The sequence below is a fragment of the Podarcis gaigeae genome (genome assembly GCF_964106915.1).
Source record: "Podarcis gaigeae genome assembly, chromosome: 6".
Classification (NCBI taxonomy): domain Eukaryota; kingdom Metazoa; phylum Chordata; class Lepidosauria; order Squamata; family Lacertidae; genus Podarcis; species Podarcis gaigeae.
In genome coordinates, this window is record NC_139682.1 from 56258289 (window position 1) to 56279271 (window position 20983).

Consider the following 20983-nt stretch of genomic DNA (forward strand, 5'->3'; position numbering starts at 1 on the left):
AGACTGCTTTTGTACATCTCAGTGCACACCAAAATGAACAAAATGAAAACAGCACTAATACAAAGCAGGCATAAGGGAGAGAGAAACACACATATACTTCTCATATTGGATGCTGGATGGTAATCAAGTTCTGACAAGTTTTGCAACACAGTTATCTGCTGTGTGACCTTGGGCATTCCATTGTCTCTCGAGATAAGATGGATGCCAACAACAACAGACATTGGGCAGGCCACTCTGCTGAAGGGGATCAGTAGTTTAGGGTGTGATCACATAGCTGAGTACAATATAGGTGAAATCAATATTCAGTTGGCATCAAGTGGTGGCTGAGGTGCTTGAGGGTTTCCGTGAATTGGCCTGATCCTCACCTCCCAGACCAACGTGAAAATTGAAACATTGCTGTCCTTCAGATTTTGCACTTCTCTGAATTCTATGATAGTTTCTGGCTCCAAAAAAGTACAGAAGTGGAAATGGGTATACTTCAGGCGCTGATGGGACCAACCCTCTCAGTACTGGACAGCAGGGCATGCGTGTGTGGTTGTTCCTCTACCATGCCCCATCCCTCAAAAAATCTGGGGAACTATACTTTACCCACCACACAGCAACAGTTCCCAGCACCATTTTAAAAAATCAACAACCTGTAGTTCTCAGGATTCTTTGAGGGCAGCCACACGCTTTAAATGTACAGTGTGAATGTGACCAGGTAGCATCACCCAGGTGAGTGCTTTCCTGGCACACTTCACCAATAGTGTTGGCAGCAGTATCTTCCTAGCTCTTTCCTCTGAAGCTCTTTGATTTTAGTAAAGTTGTGTCCTTTCACCCCAAACACAAGCTCAAAGATCCTTATTTCTATTTGTGAAAGCATTTCAACTTAAGGATGCTGAAATAATGGCAACAGGAAGATATTTGAGAAGGGGAGCCAGCTGGGAAACCAACAGTGGATACTCTGTGTGTCCACCTCCCTTATTGAACCATCATAAATGTTGTACAAGGGCATTGCCTTGGAGAGAATACATTTGCTTTGATCAATACCAGTGCCTGCAACCCACTAAGGGCAATTTCTTTTGGTTGTAGAGCTCACAGCTATGCTTTCATGCAGGCTGGGTTTTTTTGTTGTTGTTTTTTTGGATTTAAACAGCTTTCCCATATTACCGTAGTTCATCGAACTCACACTGAATCAATGTGATTGTTTTGATGAACTATCAATACTGCAGTGAGCTCTTTGCACTTGAAGCCACCAGGGTATGCATGCTACATTAAAAATGGCAGCCCTACCATTAAGGTAGAGTGAAGTGTTGCCCTCAGGTTTTGGATGTCATGAAAGGATAGCAACATTGTTAGATAGTCAATTTATTATTGCATTCATACTACCAGAGAGGCGGAGAAGCACCTGTGGGGTCAGTGCTGAAGTAATTTGACCTGCATAGGGATCAGTACACCTTAACCTGGGCTGGGTAGATTTGTTGCTCTGTGTATCTTGCTGCTGCTGGAAGGCAGGTGCTCTAGCAGGGCTCTTGGGTTCTGAGGTATCATGTTCAGTGCTGTTCAAAGGAGTTATGCGAATGCCTGTTCAATACTGCTGAAGTTATTTCATTTCAGTGCCTGCTCTTGTCTGCCATTAGAAGCAATTGTCTAGTGGTGCTTTTCCTCCACTCACAGAGCCATTAAGAGGCTAAAGTGCAAGGCAGCATAATACGACGCAGTGAATATTGGAAATGTGAGGTCGAATTTCCACTTGATTGTGATTGAGTTTGGGTGACCTTCAGCAAGTTGCTTACTTGCAGCTTCAGTCGCCCCATACTGAAAGTAGCGGTTTTGTGTCCTAGGGACTGAAGGTCCTCTAAAACCTTGGATGGAACCTCTTCCCCACCTGGTAATATAAAGCTGAATTTTGAAACAGCCGGGCAATTTCAAGTTGGGGCAAATTGGGAAGACAACAATGAGGATATACTGAATGGGGGGGAAAAAACCATGGCAAGAGCCTGGATCCCCTTACCAACTTTTGCTGCTAAAATTGCACTCTCCCCATATCATTGTTGACATCAGGGGTAGACAATGTGATGCCCTCCAGATGTTGTTTGAGTACAGTTCCAATTAGCCTCAACCAGCATGACTAATACCCAGGAATTATGGGAGCTGGAGTCCAACAGCATCTAGATGGCGCCACTTTTGCTATCCTTGGTCTACACCATTAGGGCAGGGGCAGGCTCATAGAATCATAGAATTATAGAAGTAGCAGGGCCCCTAGGGTCATCTAGTCCAACCCCCTGCAAAGGAAGGAATCTCAACTAAAGCATCCATGGCAGATGGCCATCCAACCTCTGCTTAAAAATCTCCAGGGAAGGAGAGTCCACAACCTCCCAAGGGAGTCTGTTCCACTGTCAAACAGTTCTTAATGTCAGAAAATTATTCCTGAAAGTTCTAGAAAGTCCTTCAAACCTGTAGATCTGCTGCCATTATATCTAGTTTTGCCCTAAATCTGTGGTTCCAGCAAAGTGATGAGGGCAAGAAATTACCATTTGAACCAAGGAGAATGGGGAGAGAAGAGGTTAAACTAATGGAAGTCCAGCAATGAATTTGGGAACATAGTAAGGTAGATTGTGGCAGCACATGGGAGCAAGGACCAATCTACATGTTATGTTATTGATGTACACACTCACTTGGTAACTGGCATTTATAGGAGGGGAGGGAAGAGAAGCCACCACAAGGAAGAAACTAGGATGGAAAATAGCACACTGTGTTTTGACCCAGGTCAGGTACTAGCATTGAAAATGAAGGGAGGAAGTGAGAAATTGAGGTGAATGAGGAAAATAGGATTAAAGAGCATAGTCAGCAAGAGGACTACAGGATTAGTGGGTGGTGACTGCAGCAACTCATAGCATGATCTTATCTCTGAGTGATGCTTTCATGGCATAGAGAGGATCTCTCCTGAATCCTTCACAGAGCCAGAAGATATGCTAAAATAGCAAAACAGTTTTTCAGGCACAATATGTACTTTCTCAAGCTTAAGGATCTAATGGTAAATGGATATTTAATAAATCTAGATATGGTCTCAGCTGCCATTTTTCAGGAAGTACTACACTGAATACATAAGTACCACATGTTAAGAAACTCAGCCTTTTGTTTGTCACAAGACCAACAACCTCTTAAAACCTTATTTGTCATTTTTAAAGGAAAAATATGTCATGAATGATATGGCTTTTTAAAAACTGTTTCTCTTAGATCCACTAATTATCCCACCGTTGCTCTAGAATGCCTGAATTCTTCCAATGGGATGTCTTTGGAATGCTGGTGGCGATGGTGAGTTGTCACCACTGTTATACAGAGCAGGAAATCGGAATGCTCAGGCACTAAGAATGTGTGTGTTTAGGAATCCTTAGAGTGGCTTTGGCTGTGACACAAATCTGGAGAGAGCAGAAAGCGCAAGGGACTTGTCCTTCCAGTTTTCCAGCATCTCTTCTATGCCCACAACAGAACTTTCAAACTTCCCCCACCTAAGAGATGTACAACTTCTGTACCTGAGGACACCTTATATATACACCCCAAGCACAGAAGATGCAAAACTTCTGTCAGAATTGTTGGAGATGTGAAGGAACAGGAAATGGAATGCACTTTACCCTCTGTTCTTCTGCATCCACCGCACATCTGAAATATTTCCTGGGTGTTGTTTCTTTCACATTTAAAGGTTAACTGGCCACAATATTTTGAATAAAAATGTTATCTTGCTCTAGATCTGACAGTGGCAGCTTAGAGCTCTTGACTGGCTGGCTATGGTAATTCTTAGGACTTGCTTGCTAGAAGTGAGCATCTGGGGCACCTCTCTCTTTATCTGCTTTATAATTTGGATGGCTTGGTATGTCAAAATGGTTTTATATGCACATGATTCTGTCTTAAGGCTGCAGCAGTACTAGATTACATTCAGATCCCTTTTTCTGAATATATTTTGTTTTGTTTTGTTTTACTGAGGTACAATGACGTCAGGTGACTCAGCTTCAAAGGAAAGAATCTACGTGTGCTCTTAATTTCTTTTTGTGTGCTTTATTTCTTCTTTCACATGGTGGCTCAAAATAGCTGTACCTGGGAAGGAACCTCTGCAGTTCAAAACCAAGATGCAAAGGGAGCCAGGATCAAGCCAGGGCTGCAAAGAAAGAATCAAGAGCACACCCTCTAAGTATGCTCCTGATTCTTACTTTCCATCACAGTTGTCACTTTTTTAATTTGGTGCCTCTTTCTCCTAGTAAATAAATCAGGATATATGCTCAATAAACAGGCTGTCTTAGAAGTGACCTAATTAAAGATGCCCTGGGTAAAGATGTCCAATTCAAAAATATTTCACTGTTAAGTCTATCTGTACCTGCACTGGCCAGAATTTTCCCCATTTCAAGCTGTACATAACTACTGTTTGCTTCTAACTTTTGTTTTCTCAGAGTGCAAGACTCCAGATTATCCCAGATGTGTACTATCTGTTGTGTGAAGCTTGAATTGCTCTGGTCTACCGATAACACCTTGCCAGATCATATTGTCCTTTCAGGATATGGAATGCAAGTTTTTGAGACGTGCAGCCATGCCTTCTGGATTCCCTGCAGAGACTCCCTTCTGACTTGTAAAGGAGAATCCTGATGGATTTCTTAGAATTGATTGGCGCTTGCTGTGCATCATTTGCAAGGAAGCAAACTATAATAAACTACTTGACTATTTTTAGGGGAGGCATGTGAAGTAATAAGCTAGGAACACTATTTTGCATTTTATTTATGTTGCTTGCAATTTTTTGTTTTTTGAACTGAATAATTAACTTATTTGCTAAATAAAATTGTGTTCTCCATTTGGGAAGGTGCTTTAACTATGATTATCACACCCCACCCAATGCCTTTGTTCTCCTGGCAAAATTACAAAGGGTTACATGTGTGTTCACTTTAGAAAAGTAATTTGCTTGGCTTTTCCTTCATAAAATACACCAAAAGCAGTTTATAAAGTGTTACAAATGATACAGTATTGTAAAATATTTATTCCGAAAACAATGAACATTGTTTTTCTGTTGAGGGCCATATATCCTTAGGGATAATCTGTCAGGAGCCACATGCTGGTGATGAACAGAACCAAAGCCAAAAGTGGTAGGGACAATGCTCAGTCTCTCTCTGCAGGAAATTGACAGAAGTCTGAACTGGAAATGGACCAGAAGCCAGTGAAACCAGTGCAAGACTGGCAAGATGTGCATTTCACCCTGTCCCAAGTTATTTATCTAGCTGCTGGATCCCTACTAATTGTAGTTACAAGACATTCAACCAAGGGCTCATCCATACTTGTCCCATGCCTAGAAAGTATGGGTCTGAGCAGTTTTCTCCTTGCCCCGTCTTTCCCAGGAAAAACCTGTTCTGTAGTGTGAAACTGGAGCAAACGTAATCCAGAGAAAACCCAAATTGCCTTTTGCTCTAATTGAACGCCAATGAGTGGTTTTCGCCAGGGTAAAGCAGCAGAACAAGAGGAAGTGTGGATCAGCCCTAAATTTTGCTCAGAACTGACCTATTGAAATTAATGGACCTAACTTGGTCATGTTCATTAATTTAAATGTCTCTGCCCTGAGTAAAACATAGTTGAATATCACAGCACAGCAGACATTGTTCCAGCAACTGAAAAAAGTTCCAACTTGAAACTTGATTTTATGAGATTTTAAAAATTACACACTGGAGGACGTATTTGGGATAGGAAAGGAGTTTCTCAAGAAAGTGAAAGAGAGGAGTGTTTTCAAAAAGTTAAATCTCCAGTGGCATAATGGATGCACTTCTCTCTAGTGAGTCATGCTTGCCAACTTGCCTTCCACACAGGAAAATGAGGAGAGTTTGCTAAGTCACTGCCATTCAAAACAATAGTTTTGGAATAGTATTGTGAGTTCATATTTTGATTTAAGACATACCTACTGTCTACTGCATCTTTCTACCCAAGGCACCAAAGATTACTTTTGTACAAGTACTTGAAGGCAGCTCTAGACATGCAGCTCATTATTGCAGTCACCAATAACCAAATATATAAAATTCAAGTGCAAGCATACATACAGCTATACATTCCAGGTATATGTTCATTCCTTATTTGATTATGTCTTAGCTGTAGCAGTGGTGGCTTAAATCTAGAATGCAAATTACTATTCTGTACATTCTGTGCTGGTATAATATGTAAACACAGTATAGGCCAGCAATACTAAACAATTTCATTGTTTGTTCATAGCTCTGCATTTGATGACAAGCCAACTTATGCAGCATCATTTTCTAAACAACCTTGAAACATGACATTTAAACCCTTTCATAAATGAATGCTATGCCTTTTTAAAGTTTATTTTTCCTTTTGCAACATTACAGAAACATAGAAGGCTCCCCTTCCCAGGAGATCCTTGAGATTCCACATAATTGTCCGCGATCCAGGCTACACGTTTTGTCACTCATAGCATTCATAAAGCACCACTTATTTCACAGTGCTCTGTAAGTGCTAACAAATATTCAAAACAGTTTGGGAGTAGATAAATGTAACTTTCTCCATTCATGGAAACCAAAATAAAGGATGAACAATGCAATCTAAGATGTGGCCACTAAGCCCCACTGAATTCAGTGAGGGTCAGTGTGTTTGGGACTGCAACCTAAATGGGACAGGCAAAATAAAGAAAAGCATTCCCACTCTCAAGGGTCCAAAAGACATGGAGGGCAAGGCAGCAAAAGTGACTATGGACAAGTTTTTGCTTGTCCACAAAGAGAGGATAGAAACAAGCCAATAATGGAGAGAGGACAGAATTAGGTCAAAACATGGGAATATTTTCCACAGACGTGTGAAAAGCACTTTCTATTACTGACGTAGGAGCAAAAATGCTGATAACACCTCTCCCTTCTGAACACCCTTTCAGAATGAATTGTTGAACCGATATTGTGACATCATCATGTAATCAAATCCAGTTGGATTACAGGACATTGTGGCATTATCATGCTGGCTGAATGATGTAGCCAGCAAGAATAAGATGCAGTTCAAAGAAAAATATGATCCTGGAACTATGAGTCAATATTGAGCAACTGTGAAAGTGGAAAGTAGAGGAGGGTGATGGTGTCAGGGGTCATGAAAACATCTTTTTCATTCCAAAAATGTTCCACTGCAAATATTTGGCACAGCAGTAATGTGAGCTTCTACTTTCCACCATGAGCACCATTGCGGAAATAATAGTAGGGGGATTAGTTTATGTAACAACACCTTGCCTCTGTGGATTCCAATATATGACAGGAACATATCCTGTGCTGATGACTGCTTTGCAACAGAAGAAGCTTCACAAATAATGATTTAGGGGAAAGCGAATATGGAAGAGTGAATTTTAAAAGCAGCAAGATGGAGATTTCTGATTGCCATCTCAACATTCATGAAAGAAATAGGTAATGGAAGCTTTAAAAGCTTGAGTTGCTGACAACAATCTTATCTGTGCTGATGTCAAGTGATGACACCACCTGTTGCAGGAGTGGCTAAAATCCTCTTATTTGAAGGAATATGAAGATGCAGGGGGGGGGGGGACTCCAGAACCAGCATCTTTATTTATTCCTATGTTTCTGGATTGACACTGATCTTCATTATTACAAAGTGCACTTTAGTGTAGGCTGGATTCACAGCTATATTACTGTGAATAAAACCACCATTAGTTTTTTTTATGTGCCATGCTCCCAATCATGCAAAAGGGCACCTATCCAAAAGAGTCATTTCCAGCAATATCCATACAAAAAAAAATTCTCCCAGAAAGCTGCTGAGAGTAATTGTAGTGATTAAGAGCTATGACCTGCCAGCCCTCAAATGTCAGTTCATCCATCGGCCAGAGCAGCAGCAGACAGCTCCCCAACCTCATCTACAGGAAAGAACACACTGTTCCAACTACCAGTTATCTGGGACTGCAAAGCTGGAAAGAGGCACACCCTGTTCTCAGTCAATAGTCAGGTGGCCTACGGCTACCGAGAGACTGCATCCCCTGCCACACAGTAAGAACATCTTGACAAGTAAGAGGCCAACGTGGCCTCCATTAATTTGTTTAATCCTCTTTAAAAGCCATCCAAGTTGGTGGCTATTGCTACCTCCTGTAGGAGTGAATTTCATATTTTAACTATTTGCTGTATAAAGAAGTGCTTTATTTTGTTTGTCCTGAATCCTGCAACCTTCAGTTTCATTGTGGATGAGATCCAACAACTTATACTCACTTAAATCAATTGATAGATTTTAAGTGAGCATGTGTAATGATTGAAAAAAGCTATAGAGACAAATGCAAAGAAAGAAAGCTGTGAGTTGAATATGCCTTGCCTCCAAAAGCCTCTCTCTGGTAATCTGGTATGGGACAGAAGATTTGCTGCCTAGCAGCCTTGTTGGGAGTGTGCATGCTGTTTGCAAATATTACAAAAGTACCCCCAGAAAGTCTCTGGTGCTCTTTTCTCCAAAGGAATTCCAGTTAGAGTAGTGCTATGCCTGGATTATGCCCCTACTTATGGGAAGCAGATGGCCTAACAAATAACATAACCATGTTGGAGGATCCTCTTACTGGAGGGAAGTTACTGATTGGGAGGGGGGAACCTCTGTGAGTAACCTTGCCCATGCGATGGTGATACATGGTGGACACATCCTCCCAGCCCAGGGGTATAGGATTGCATCCTATGGAAGCAGCTTCCTACATCACATTGAGCATATGTGTGCATGTATGCTGGCGTATAACAGGCACCGTCACTTAGTTTTATTATTGTACTCACATTTTTAGCACAATATGCCATCGAGTCCACAATTGTCTGCACAGTTACCTGAGCAGGAACTCCATAAAGTTCATTACTGCTTACTTCTGAATAAACATACATAGGATTTGTATGCACAATATACAGTCGAGGATAATTACGCTCTGACTCAAATTGTCCCTGGGATACAAAGGCACAGAGTACTTCAGCATGAGTCATGAGACATTAATGCACTTAGCAGTGCAACCTCAAGCAATATTTAGCATTTGTTTGTTTTGTTTTGACAATTATAGCATATAGTTTATCACCAGTATCAGGATGAAGGTCAAGGAAGCTGTATAGGGATGCTGATTTTGCCCTATACTCTCTATTCTTGGTACCTGTCCTATTTACATAGATATTAGATGGCACACGGATCCAGGGAGCTTTTCCTTGAGTCATATTTGAATCTCATGATTGGGATTCTTCTTTTGAAGTAGTAACAGCCACAGGGGCAAGCAATCCATCTCAGGACTGCAGAAGGGGTGGGGGCAAGGGAGAGAAGAGCTTTCTATCCTTTCTTCTACCACTAGCTTCCTGTTGAAAATGCTTCCCTCCAAAGGCTATTGTTTACTTCAGAAGACCATAGCCAAGTCAATTCTTGCAAATTTGCTATTTGCAACAAATGACAGATTTGGGGCTAAATAGCAACTGGAGGATTTTCAGCAGGAAAATATGTGGATGAGGGCTTCAGTCCTATGGATAAAGCCTGACTGAGCACTGTGGGACTTCATTTTGAGTTCTGCAGATGGACAATAGTCAGAAGTAAGCGGTGGCTTTTAACATGAGGGGCTGCTTCTCCAAGTAGTCACTTTCCCCTACTCAGAATCTCACACCTGCTCTTTCCCACTCAGACTTGCAGTCTCCCAAAGTTGCTGCTGGTTAAGAACATTTTCTACCTGCTCTTCAACTCAAAAGGCTTCCAGAGTGGCTTCCAGATTATTTAAAAACAACAACCACAACTCAAAATAGTCCTTGATGTCAAGCATGGGAAAAAAAACCATTCAAAAAGAGCTGGTGTCTCCACAGATCAGATTGAATGACCCTGCTTCCCTGTTCTCCCTCATAAGTCCTGTGAATGATACATGTAGCTGCATATATCATCCACTTTAGCCCAATGAGGCTTTCTGCAGTTTTTTTTTTATTGTAGGCACAATATTCATTATTCTCAACAGAATAGTGGGTCTCTTGTTGACTAATCTGCTTTTCTGGGTCTACAGTTAACAGTATCTATTCTCTTATCTGAAAGTGTTGTGTGCTTACCCATTACCATTACAAATTGTCAGCTGCATTCTGCAGATAGGAAACAGTTCATTCCAGATAAGAGCATATTGTTTTGTTTCTGGCGAGTAGGAAACTTTCACAAAATAAAAGGAAGCCTCGGATAAACGCATCACACATCACTGCCTTTGATTTATACAGGCTCCTGCTGTGAACTGTTATCTGTTAAATTGCCCCTTTGACTGGAAATCAGTGTGTCTAAAAGTCAGAATTCAAGCATGAATTCCACTCCTTTTTAAAAAAAATTCCATCATTTAAAAGATTGCATATATACATTGAATACATATTAAGTTGTTAAAATATCTTCAGTCAAGATTCTTCAAGCATTCTCCCATTCAGGCAGCTAAGAAGCCAGAGTTGGTTAGCTTCTACAGTAGAACTACATCAATCAATCAATCAATCAATCAAAACTTTATTAGCAAAGCCAACAGGCCACAGCTATAGAACTACATCTTGTGCCTTCAGATCTTTTGAGACAGCTGGTCTAATCCTATATATAAAGGGCTGGTGAGGTTGTATAATGTGATGGAAATGTACTCTGCACATGCTCAAAGATGCCCTTTTCATTGCTAATTCACATATTGCAAGCCTAAGCCTGGGAAAGATTTATCTTTTCTCCCAGGCTTTTGATGAACTGAGATAGTGTTGTTTTGTTACTACTGTCAAAGCTTCCTGTGGCTATCATGGGAGGCTCTGTGTGTGTGTGTGGTATAATAATGTATTTATGTTTATGTTTTCCAATGTGTTTTAAATCGATTAGGCACCTTTGGGTAACAAGCAGATAAAAATTGTAATCAATGAATAAATAATATGCTGGAGCTTTCAAAACAGGGGAACAGCCTTGGGGAACCCTAGGCCCTTATCTCAGATTGTAAAACTTCTGAAACTGGTTTTAAACAAAACAATAATATGTAAATTCATATTATATATTTTTAATTCAGTATTTCAAACTCTAAATTGATTGCCAGAAGAAACAGTGGCTTAAACCAGTGAGAAGACAGTCTAACAACTGTAGCATGATGATTAACATCAGGTTATAGATTCCAAGGTTTGAAATTATCTTCAGCCAGACCATTGGCCCATCAAGCACCTCTCCAAAGGGTTCTCTCCAGGAAGTTTTCCTGAGCCTGATACTAGAGATTCCTTCATAGTTGCCAGATTTTCAGCTGGAAATATTGCAGGCTATTCAAATAAGTGACCCATTCATAGGATTCAAACCTATAACCTCACAGTCTCAAATCTTGTGAAAGGGCTAGACTCAACTTTTGAGCAGTGCTGGAAGTTCCTCCACATGCAGCTGCTGGGTGACCTTGGGCCAGTCACACTTCTTTGAAGTCTCTCAGCCCCACTCACCTCACAGAGTGTTTGTTGTGGGGGAGGAAGGAAAAGGAGAATGTTAGCCACTTTGAGACTCCTGAAGGGGAGTGAAAGGCGGGATATCAAATCCAAACTCTTCTTCTTCTTCTAAAAAACAGTGGGTAATGGGGTTTTCACTTTGAAAAAGTTAGCTGGGTCAAATCCTCATATGTGGCCCTTAGATAATAGGTTGCCTTTGTGACATCACAAGTAGCCTTTGTTATGTTGATAGACATCACTAGTTGCTAAGGGTACATCTCAACACCTCCCTTGCTGGCTTTAGTTCTTGACAAGGCTTGGCTTTGGTCAGACACTGTTAAGAGAGACCTCCTTCAGCATGGCCTATTCATCTAATCAAATGAACAGCAGGTAATCTTCTCTCTTTCATTCACTGAAAAAATGGCATTTTAAACCTTAAATATTAAATGACTTAGCAGTCAAAGTACCGAAAATTGCCCAATTTCTGAAGAAATAAATGGGGATATTTTGTTTCTTCAGCTGATGCATATTAAGGAACAAAAACTAGGATGTTTTTAGGTGAAATATATTCCTCTTTTGCCACTGCTAAATCCAAATTATACCCTTTCAATTAGATTGGGGGGGAATCTCAAATAGGATGTTCATTATTCTGAAAGAGGCCATTGTTGTTGTTGTTGTTTAGTCGTTTAGTCGTGTCCGACTCTTCGTGACCCCATGGACCAGAGAACGAAGAGTCGGCCATAGCATCTATAAAAATAACAGGTGAATTTTATGAACCCCCTATTTAAAAGATCTATAGATTTTTGTGGGAGAGATAGTAATAGGATGCTATGAAACCCTAATTAAAATTGCTAGTTCCCAAATCCTGGTGATGTCACAAGGCAGAGTGATGCCACAAGGCAGGAGCCTTGTGATGTCACATGGTTGCTAGCTGCAGAAGGATAAACTATAGGTAGTGGGGCAAAGCCCAGTGGTATGAAGGTCCAGAAAAATGGGGGAGGGTAGAATCTGAGGGGAAATGAAATTTTGAATATAAATTGAAAGATCATATTTTCCTTTCCATAAAGATGAGTGTAATATTTTTAAATGTATCCTACACATACCGTATTTTTCCATGTATAAGACTAGTTTTTTTTCCTTAAAGATGATGTCCAAAATTAGGGGCTGTCTTATACATGAGGGCCATCTCCCCTCATTTTCTTAAATCAGAATCCCCAAAAATAGGGGGCGTCTTATACATGGGGGCGTCTAGAAAACTCTTAGATCCATGATTCCAGTGCATCATGGATTTATGCTGCATTTGTCTGAATTACTAAAACACACCCAGCAATATTTCACAGATGACGATAGTGACATACTTACATCACCTCAAGTTCCATACCAAGGATCACTGCCCGAGTTTCTCTGCATACTCCAAAGGCGCACCATTATGCATTGTTGAAGACTGTACTCCATCTCCTATATTTGTTTTCTCTGCGATATCACCAGTTAACTTGCCATTTGGGCATTATGATGGTAACAAATCCAACTGCAAAAACAGAGAGAGAACGCCCTGGCTAATTTTGGCCAGCTCTTTCTCACGCATACAAATCCTCAAATGTTACTATCTTATTTTTAGGCATATTTTGTTCTGCATTCATTTAAATCATGCAAACAAAATAAATCCGATTAGGAATCTTCATTCTCCCACCCCCTTCTTCTTCTCTAAATGTTACAAAGTTGCCTGACATACTAGTGCAATTTTCAGCAAAATTAGCTATTTTCTTCCTACTGTGAAAAATCAGAATAATTTCAGAATACACAAACTGCACAGACAGGTAATAGGCCCAGGCCAGATGGGAAATGTAGGCCCCATTTCAACCATCTTTACCAAAGGGTCCCCCTTTGCGCCTACCAGAGGGGCTTGGGGTAGGCCTCAAAATCGTAGGCCCAAGCCAATTGCTTTGCCTGGTCCCACCTCTGTTCTGGCCTGTAAACAGGCACGGTGTGCAAGGGATTCATGTCAAAATTATACATTAACAGGCAGATAGCAAATAATACAGGGCTGCTTTGTGCAGTGGGAAAGCAAATTACTACTCACGCATGATTTGTCTGCCTTAATCATCGTCATCACTACCAAGGAGATGGCATTTCCTGCCTCCTTGTTGAAGTAGATTAGCAGTTATTTTTAACACTCATGAAAAATGACTAGAGACCTGCCAAATTTGGGCTGCTTAGTTCAATGCAGTATATATAAAATCCAGAGCTTCTGTTTTATTGCCTCTATCGGGGGCCACATGTCAGCATTGGGGGTGGAGCCAGAGCTACCCCACACCCCCTCTTAAAAATCAAATCAGCTATTCAAAAATCATGTCACACTTTGAAATTAACTATAGTGTCACCATATATTTTAGCCAGACTAGTTGGAGACAGATGCCGTTGCCTTAATAATTTAATGGAGTTGTCTATTAAACACATAAAAGCAGTGTACAATTTGAAATAATTGTTTGGGAGGAACCTAAAAAATATGTTACCTAAAATATATTAAGATGTAGGAGGTGAGGACAGGTGGCCCCACCTAGGCCCGAAGTCACCCCCCCAACCAGGCCTCAAAACTGTCCAAAATTCCTTTTGTCTTCTAAAAATCCAAAACAGCTTTTCTCTTCTCTGCTTTTCTCACAAGATGCTGTGCATAGGCAAAATGTTATTTTTAAAAGCTAATGAATAGACTCTGTTCAAAGCAGGCCTGAGAAACGAATCTTATCTCATTCAGTTGCAACATCTTTGGACATACTGAACCACCAGGGCTCCTCGACCCCTTGGCTCTCACTCCCCTTCCCTGGGAAGGGTGCCAAGAGTCCAATAGTCCCAAGACAGCTTTCTGTTCATGCTCAGAGGAACTTATGGGCAGGACTCCTGGAAAAGGAGGAGAAAGGGGGAGGGAACTGGAAAGGGGTATATATGCTCTGTGCACATGACTGTGAACTCGTGCATGCTTTTGTGAGTTATCACACTTGCTCCTTCTACCAGTTCATGGATGGTAGAAATAAAGCTTTTTCTCTGAAACTATTCCTTGAGTGTCTGTTGACTCCCACTTCCCTTTCCCAGGCGCAATATTTTTCCCACCCGAGGGCAAAGCCTCATAAGGCTACATTTCTTGGTGCGTTGGCCGGGAAAAACAGACATGCAACACAATGAGGAAAATAGAAGTCCGTATCATATAATTAAAATAAGAAAGGGCAATTGGGAGTATTTATTTATTAATTAAATTTTTGTACTACTCTTCATCTGAGGATCATAGAGCGATTTACAATATAAAAACAAAAATATGTAACATAGTAATAGACAAAACAGCATCCTCTACAATTTAAAAGGCCATAGATTGTTTAATTAGCCAAAAGCCTAGGGAAAGAGGAATGTTTTTGCCTGGCACCTAAAGATATGTAATGAATGCTCCAGGCTCGCTTCCCTGGAGAGAGCGTTCAACAAACTCGGATATGTTTGGTAACAAATAAAGTTACACTGCTTCTGGAGCAGCCTTGATTCTCTATGGCTAGGGTCACCTGGGATAAGTAGCAAATTTCCTCCTCACTCCAAAGGTCTCCTTAAGTGCCTCCCTTTCATTTCCCTTTTGGTATAGGTTGTCATTCACTCCTATGCGGAAAATAGTGCTGTACTTGGGGCTGCTGTAGAGTGGGGACATTTAGATGCCAAATTTATCACTGCATTCTCATTTCGTGCTGTTTACTTCTTCAGGATCCTTGGAAGTATGTCCTGTACACATTTTAAAAAGATAGTTTTGAAGTTTGAGAGAAGAATTTCGATCTCCATCTATAACAAAATTTCAGTCCACATACTAGGTAGGCGATCTACTTCTTCCGCTATACATTTTTTTGCTGTTATCAATCTGCAGTTCATTTTATTCACTTGCGTTTGCAAGAGAGAAATGCTATTAGTTGGTCCATAAACAAAGGGTTACCTAAAACTTCTACTACAATTGCCACTCAGTATTTTCATGTGACTATAGAAACAAGGGAATAGGCTCTTGGCAAGCAAGAGAAATAATGGCTGTGACGTTAACATATGAGCGTGCTGGAGGTGAAATCGTTAAACAGGTTACCCAATCAGAACCTGGGGGGTGGAGTCAGAGGGACTATAAAACCAGCTCTGGGAGGGGTTGAGGAGTTCATTGGGAGTTGGGTGGTTGGTTGGAGTGGGGGTGAAGTGGGCTAGAGTTTGTGGGGATGAGTTAGTGTAGCGAAATAAGTTGAGTCAGGAATAGTAGGGGCTAGGAAGACAAGTAAATATCTGGGTGGTGGTTTAGTGAGTAAGAGCAGGTAGCGGAAGTTATAGGTCTGGATAGGCACCCCATGAATGTAATTGACCGATACCATTGATGAAACCACACGTTTGTTAAACTGCAATAAATAAACAAAAGTTTATGTTCCAATTTAACCGTGACTGGACTCAGTATTGTACCAGGTAGGGCCTGGGTGGTGGCAGCGGGAAATAAAGTGGTGGCACAGGGATCAATAGACGGTGAAATATTCGGGGACCCTGTGTGACTGCCACAATAGCATCTTGCAGTTTCAACACTTCTGCCCAAGCATCACCACTAGCCTTGGTCCAGGTGGATATAACATTATCAAACCAACTTTTCTCTTCTCTTCTTCTTCCACTCCTTTGCTTTGTATACGCTGTCTTCTTATATGTAAGCTTGAGGGCAACACGTGTGCCTCGTCTTCACGTTTGGCAAGGATGGGGAATGTGTGGCCAGATGTTGTTGGACTACAAATCGCATCATTCATAACTATTGGCAATGCTGGTTGGGAAAGGATTTCGGGAAAATGCTTGCTACCAGCACTATAACAAATTCTTATTTTCATCTGTTATTACTGACTTATAAATTCAGCCATGTTGATTGTTAATCGTTCATTATTAGCTTAAAATTTAAGTCAGTGATAGGGAACCTGTAGTCCTTCAGATACTCTTGGACTACAACTCCCATACCCCTGCCGGCTGAGGCTGATGGGAGTTGGAGCCCAACAACTGGAATACTGCAGTTTCCCCACCCCTGGTTTTAGGCCAAAGCATTTCTGGTTTTATGTTATGAGTGCACATTCCACAGTAGAAAGGTCTCGCAGTAGAAAGGTCAAAAGGTTCTGTTATGCTATAACAGCTTTTATCTATTTGTCTGAAGTATACTCAGAATCCATTAATTCTCAGAATCCAGCAGCTCCATGTTGAAATAAACTCTAAAGTGCCCTGTTCAATATGGCTAAAAGGTGAATAAGTTAAAAAATTAAGATCATGCGGCTTGCCCACACAGAGGGCTACTGTTCGCTGAATGCTAGTTTCAATAGGTCAATTTATCAACAATTTCTATTGAAGAAGGCACAGGGCAGGTCTGCAATTTTTCATTCTGCTTGGATATTCAATTATGGTCCTCAAAGTAATGGGTATCTCAGTTCAGAACCATGGGTATTATCTAGATAAATGCAATGCCGGTACTTTTTCTGAACTGACAATATTAATTTCAAAATACATGTTGTTGTTGTTGTTGTTGTTGAGTCGTTTAGTCGTGTCCGACTCTTCGTGTCCCTCTGGACCAGAGCACACCAGGCACTCCTGTCCTCCACTGCCTCCCACAGTTTGGTCAAACTCATGCTGGTAGCTTCGAGAACACTATCCAACCATCTCGTCCTCTGTCGTCCCCTTCTCCTTGTGCCCTCCATCTTTCCCTACATCAGGGTCTTTCCCAACATCAGGGTCAAAATACGTGTACCATCACCAAACAAGATGGACAAAAACAGTACTTACCACCAGAATCCTTCTGTCCCATCATATATGGGAATAAAATAAATGAAAGCATTTATTGCTTACAAATGAATACTTTATTAAATATATATATATTATTCTAGTTCTTAAGTCCAGTTAGCCTTGAAAAATAAAAAAAAACTAGAGAAATCATGGTTGAGTCAACATGATGTAAGAGTCAAACACAAAAATGTATGTAGAGCTGATACAAAACTCTTCATATACTTTTCTTTTCTTTTCCTCTGCCCCCCACCCACCCAAGGAAAACAAGACCACTTTGTTCTTCAAATATTCCCTATCATCTCTTGTGGTGGCTACCATTTCACACACACATCCATGCCCTGGAATGATGATAGGTGCAAGGCATTGTGGAGGATACTGTTGTGAGTTTGGGGTGGAGAGGGGTAGGCTGTAAGCCTGAGTCCCTTCGAATTCCTGAATCCACTTGCTGGGATAGCCAATTGCTGGGATAGCCAGACAAGCTTCTTGATAATGGCCCCCAAAGTATGGGTTGTTAAGGTAACAAAGGAAGTAGTGAGTTAGAAAGACAAAGGCCAGAGATGAGTGTTAAGGTGCAAGAGCTAGAAGTGAGAAGGCTGCAGACTGAACTGAACCCTGGGTGCCTGGAATCCCTTAAGTCTCACACTTCTCAAAGACTGGGGTGGCATGCAGTAATACAAATAGTAGCCATGCCTACCCCTCTTGCTGCTGCCACTTGCAGGGGCATTTTTAAAAATAGCAACCTTAAGGTGGGGGGAAAGCAGGTTTGCCATGACTGCTGGTAATGGTGAATTCCAACCATGGGAACATGAAATTCCTCTTCACTGGATATTGGATACAATCAATATCTTTAAATAAACTCTTTCAGGTGTAAAAGTAAAGCAACCTACTTAATTATGTTTCAAGCACTCTCCACCACTCTTTTCATTAGAGGAAAGAAAGGTCCCGTTTCTTTTTGAAGTTTCAAGGTCTCCTACCAATTTGTCTCTGAGAACTCCATTCCTTTCAGCTGCAACAGAATCACATTGCGTTCCTGCTTGCCCCCGCCTCCCTTATAGCCAGATACAACTCAGGCTTAAATTGGTATTGGCGTGAGGGAGTCAAGTACCGTATGTTCCTCAAGTGTCCACAGCAAACCAATGTTCTCTCAAGGATATGAAATGAAATAAGGGCAACTTCAATTCCAAAAGCACAGGTGGGCTGCCTATTGCCATGAAGGGCTGAAGCCAGCTTTACATGAGGATTCAAAAAAACATGAAAATGAACTCGTTGCTGAATCTTTGGCTGCTTGCTTCCTGGTAATACCTTTCTGATGATTGCTGATCTAAGTGGAGGAGGGATGTGGAACCTGTCATGGGCACAGCTAAGGGGGGTGGAGGGGCAGCTGCCCCCCCCAATCAGTACAAATCAATAAAAATCTGAGGTCCTTTCCCCCCTAACAAAAGCCTGCCCTGCTAACAAAACTCCTGCTGGACAACAATATAAATTGAAACATCCGTATTTCCTGAGCTGGCAAGAATGGTGAATGTTGAGCATCTAAGTCCAAAGCAAAGGACATAAAATCCCATGAGATAACATAAAAGCCTTCTGGATCCTCCATCAAGATGCTGCTGGACTACAACTCCCATAATTCCTCACCATTGGCCATACTATCTAGGGCAGATGGAAGTTGGTATCCGGAAACAGCTGACAAGCCACAGGTTCCTCATCCCTGCATTAATATGATCAACCTTATTTACAATCTAGTCAGAGGCCATCTATACCTTCTAATGGGAAACCACTTGTGCAAACAGGTTTAACGTGTACAGTGGTACCTCGGGTTAAGTACTTAATTCGTTCCGGAGGTCTGTTCTTAACCTGAAACTGTTCTTAACCTGAAGCACCACTTTAGCTAATGGGGCCTCCTGCTGCTGCCGAACCACCAGAGCACAATTTCTGTTCTTATCCTGAAGCAAAGTTATTAACCTGAAGCACTATTTCTGGGTTAGCAGAGTCTGTAACCTGAAGTGTATGTAACCTGAAGCGTATGTAACCCAAGGTACCACTGTACTTCCATTTTCTAATTATCTAATACAATACCTGGCCTGTACATGTGAAACTCTTTTAGAAAGGGTATATATCCTGTCAATCAGTTATTCAGGTGAGAGAGTGAAGGGCTGGATTCAGACCCCTTTACTTCTCCTCCTCCAAATACATGATTGCTGGAGTTTCATTTTTTTTAAAGGCCTTTCATGAGCAACAAAATGGTTCATTGCATGATTGTTTGGATCAGCAGCATAGAAACAAAGATAAATTTCTGATACAGTAATGTCTCAGTAGTAATCCATCAAATATGGGGTGTGTGTGGAAATCCTCCATAGGAATTGGGCATTACTCAGCTGTTAATGCAGGGTGTCTGCCAGATGATATTTCTACTAGCTTGTTGCGAACTGTAATAAAGAGACATTTATATATGAACAGGATTTTACTGACACATTTTTTGAAGGAGAATCTCACTGTGGGGTTCCTAATAAACCAGCTTAAGTTACCATACTTACTGATTACATTTTTATCCCAGTGGGATATGGATGGATGTTAGTTGTTCATTTTCTCTTATGATAAAAAAGCATCTGCTGTAACAGCCTATCTGCTTGACAACTTGTCAAGGAGACTAAAAATCTGTTAAACGGGGGAAACACGATTAGGGCATTAACAGAAATGCATTTTTCTTTCTCTGTGTTTATCATACATATGATAGGAAGCTGCCAAATACAGCCAGACCATGCATCTATCTAGCTCAGTATGGTCTCCCCTGGCGGGCAGTTCTCTCCCAGCCCTCCCTGGAAATGTCAGGAATTGAACGTGGGGCCTTCTGCAAGCAAAACAGATGCTCTACCATTGAGATATGGAACTCCCCCCATGTTGCTAATAGCTTTGTAAACTGCAATAGCTTTGTATCTTGTTTCATTATTCTTCCTTACATTTCCAGCATTGAATGGTGAATGCTGTTGCTTATTGAAACCAAAACGGCAGCATCTATATACAAGAGGGCTGTATCAGCAGTCTTGGGGGAATCCTGTTTGCAGAAGCACAACAAATATCCAGGAAAATCCCCCCCTCCCAACCTATTTCAATGAGACTGAGATTGCACAATGGGCACAGGACACTGTCTGTTGGGAGCTGCAAAAAAGAAAAAAAGGAGGGGGGAATGAAATATCTTGGAGGAAGGTGTGGGTGGGTGGGTGGGTGGCACACTAGACAAGAGCACTCAACACTGCAACATTTTGTTACAGGTTCTATTTGCACATCTTATATCACATTGGTATATTTAATAAGAATTGTTATAAATACACTATAGTCAACATATTGCAGTTCTTCTGCCCCCACCCCCATGGGGCTCCTCAGTATCATAACTAGTGCAAACTGGTTCAGTGCATAAGTGCCGAGTTTCTGGTACAGATGTCCCCTCTGTCACAAATGTACTTGGTAGCCTTAGGCAGGCGATTATCACTGAGCTTCAGCCCTGCATCTGTGATGCGAATGTTCACAATAACTCAGTTTTTAAAAAGAAAAGATTACTGCAATAGCAGCCGTGAAGTGCTCCGAGCACTTAGGAAAATGTGCTGTATAAATTCCAAATGAGATTATTTCTGCATTAAATAAAGGGATACAAACAAGGTTTCCCATTAAAATTCTACCTGGGAATAATGAGGCTTGCTTCTGAGTTGACATGTAAGAGGGTTACATTATTCCTTAAATTGCACGACCAAATGCTTGTCTTTTTGAAGGCAGCATGGAAAAAAGGAATAGCATCAGTTATGAGACTTCGG

The 20983-nt window shown here is 41.2% G+C and overlaps 1 protein-coding gene across 2 annotated transcripts in view; it reads left to right on the forward strand.

Moving 5' to 3' along the window:
- Positions 1-11672: 11672 nt before the first annotated feature.
- ZYG11B (zyg-11 family member B, cell cycle regulator) overlaps positions 11673-20983 on the forward strand; it is a 44291-nt gene continuing 34980 nt past the window's right edge. Inside the window, exons 1-2 of one of the 2 annotated variants that reach the window (XM_083742625.1) lie at positions 11673-11768; positions 15114-15217. The gene's annotated coding sequence lies outside the window, so the exon portion shown is untranslated. Of the gene's footprint in view, positions 11769-15074; positions 15218-20983 lie in introns of those variants that run through there. The other variant, XM_083742626.1, reaches the window with a different exon arrangement.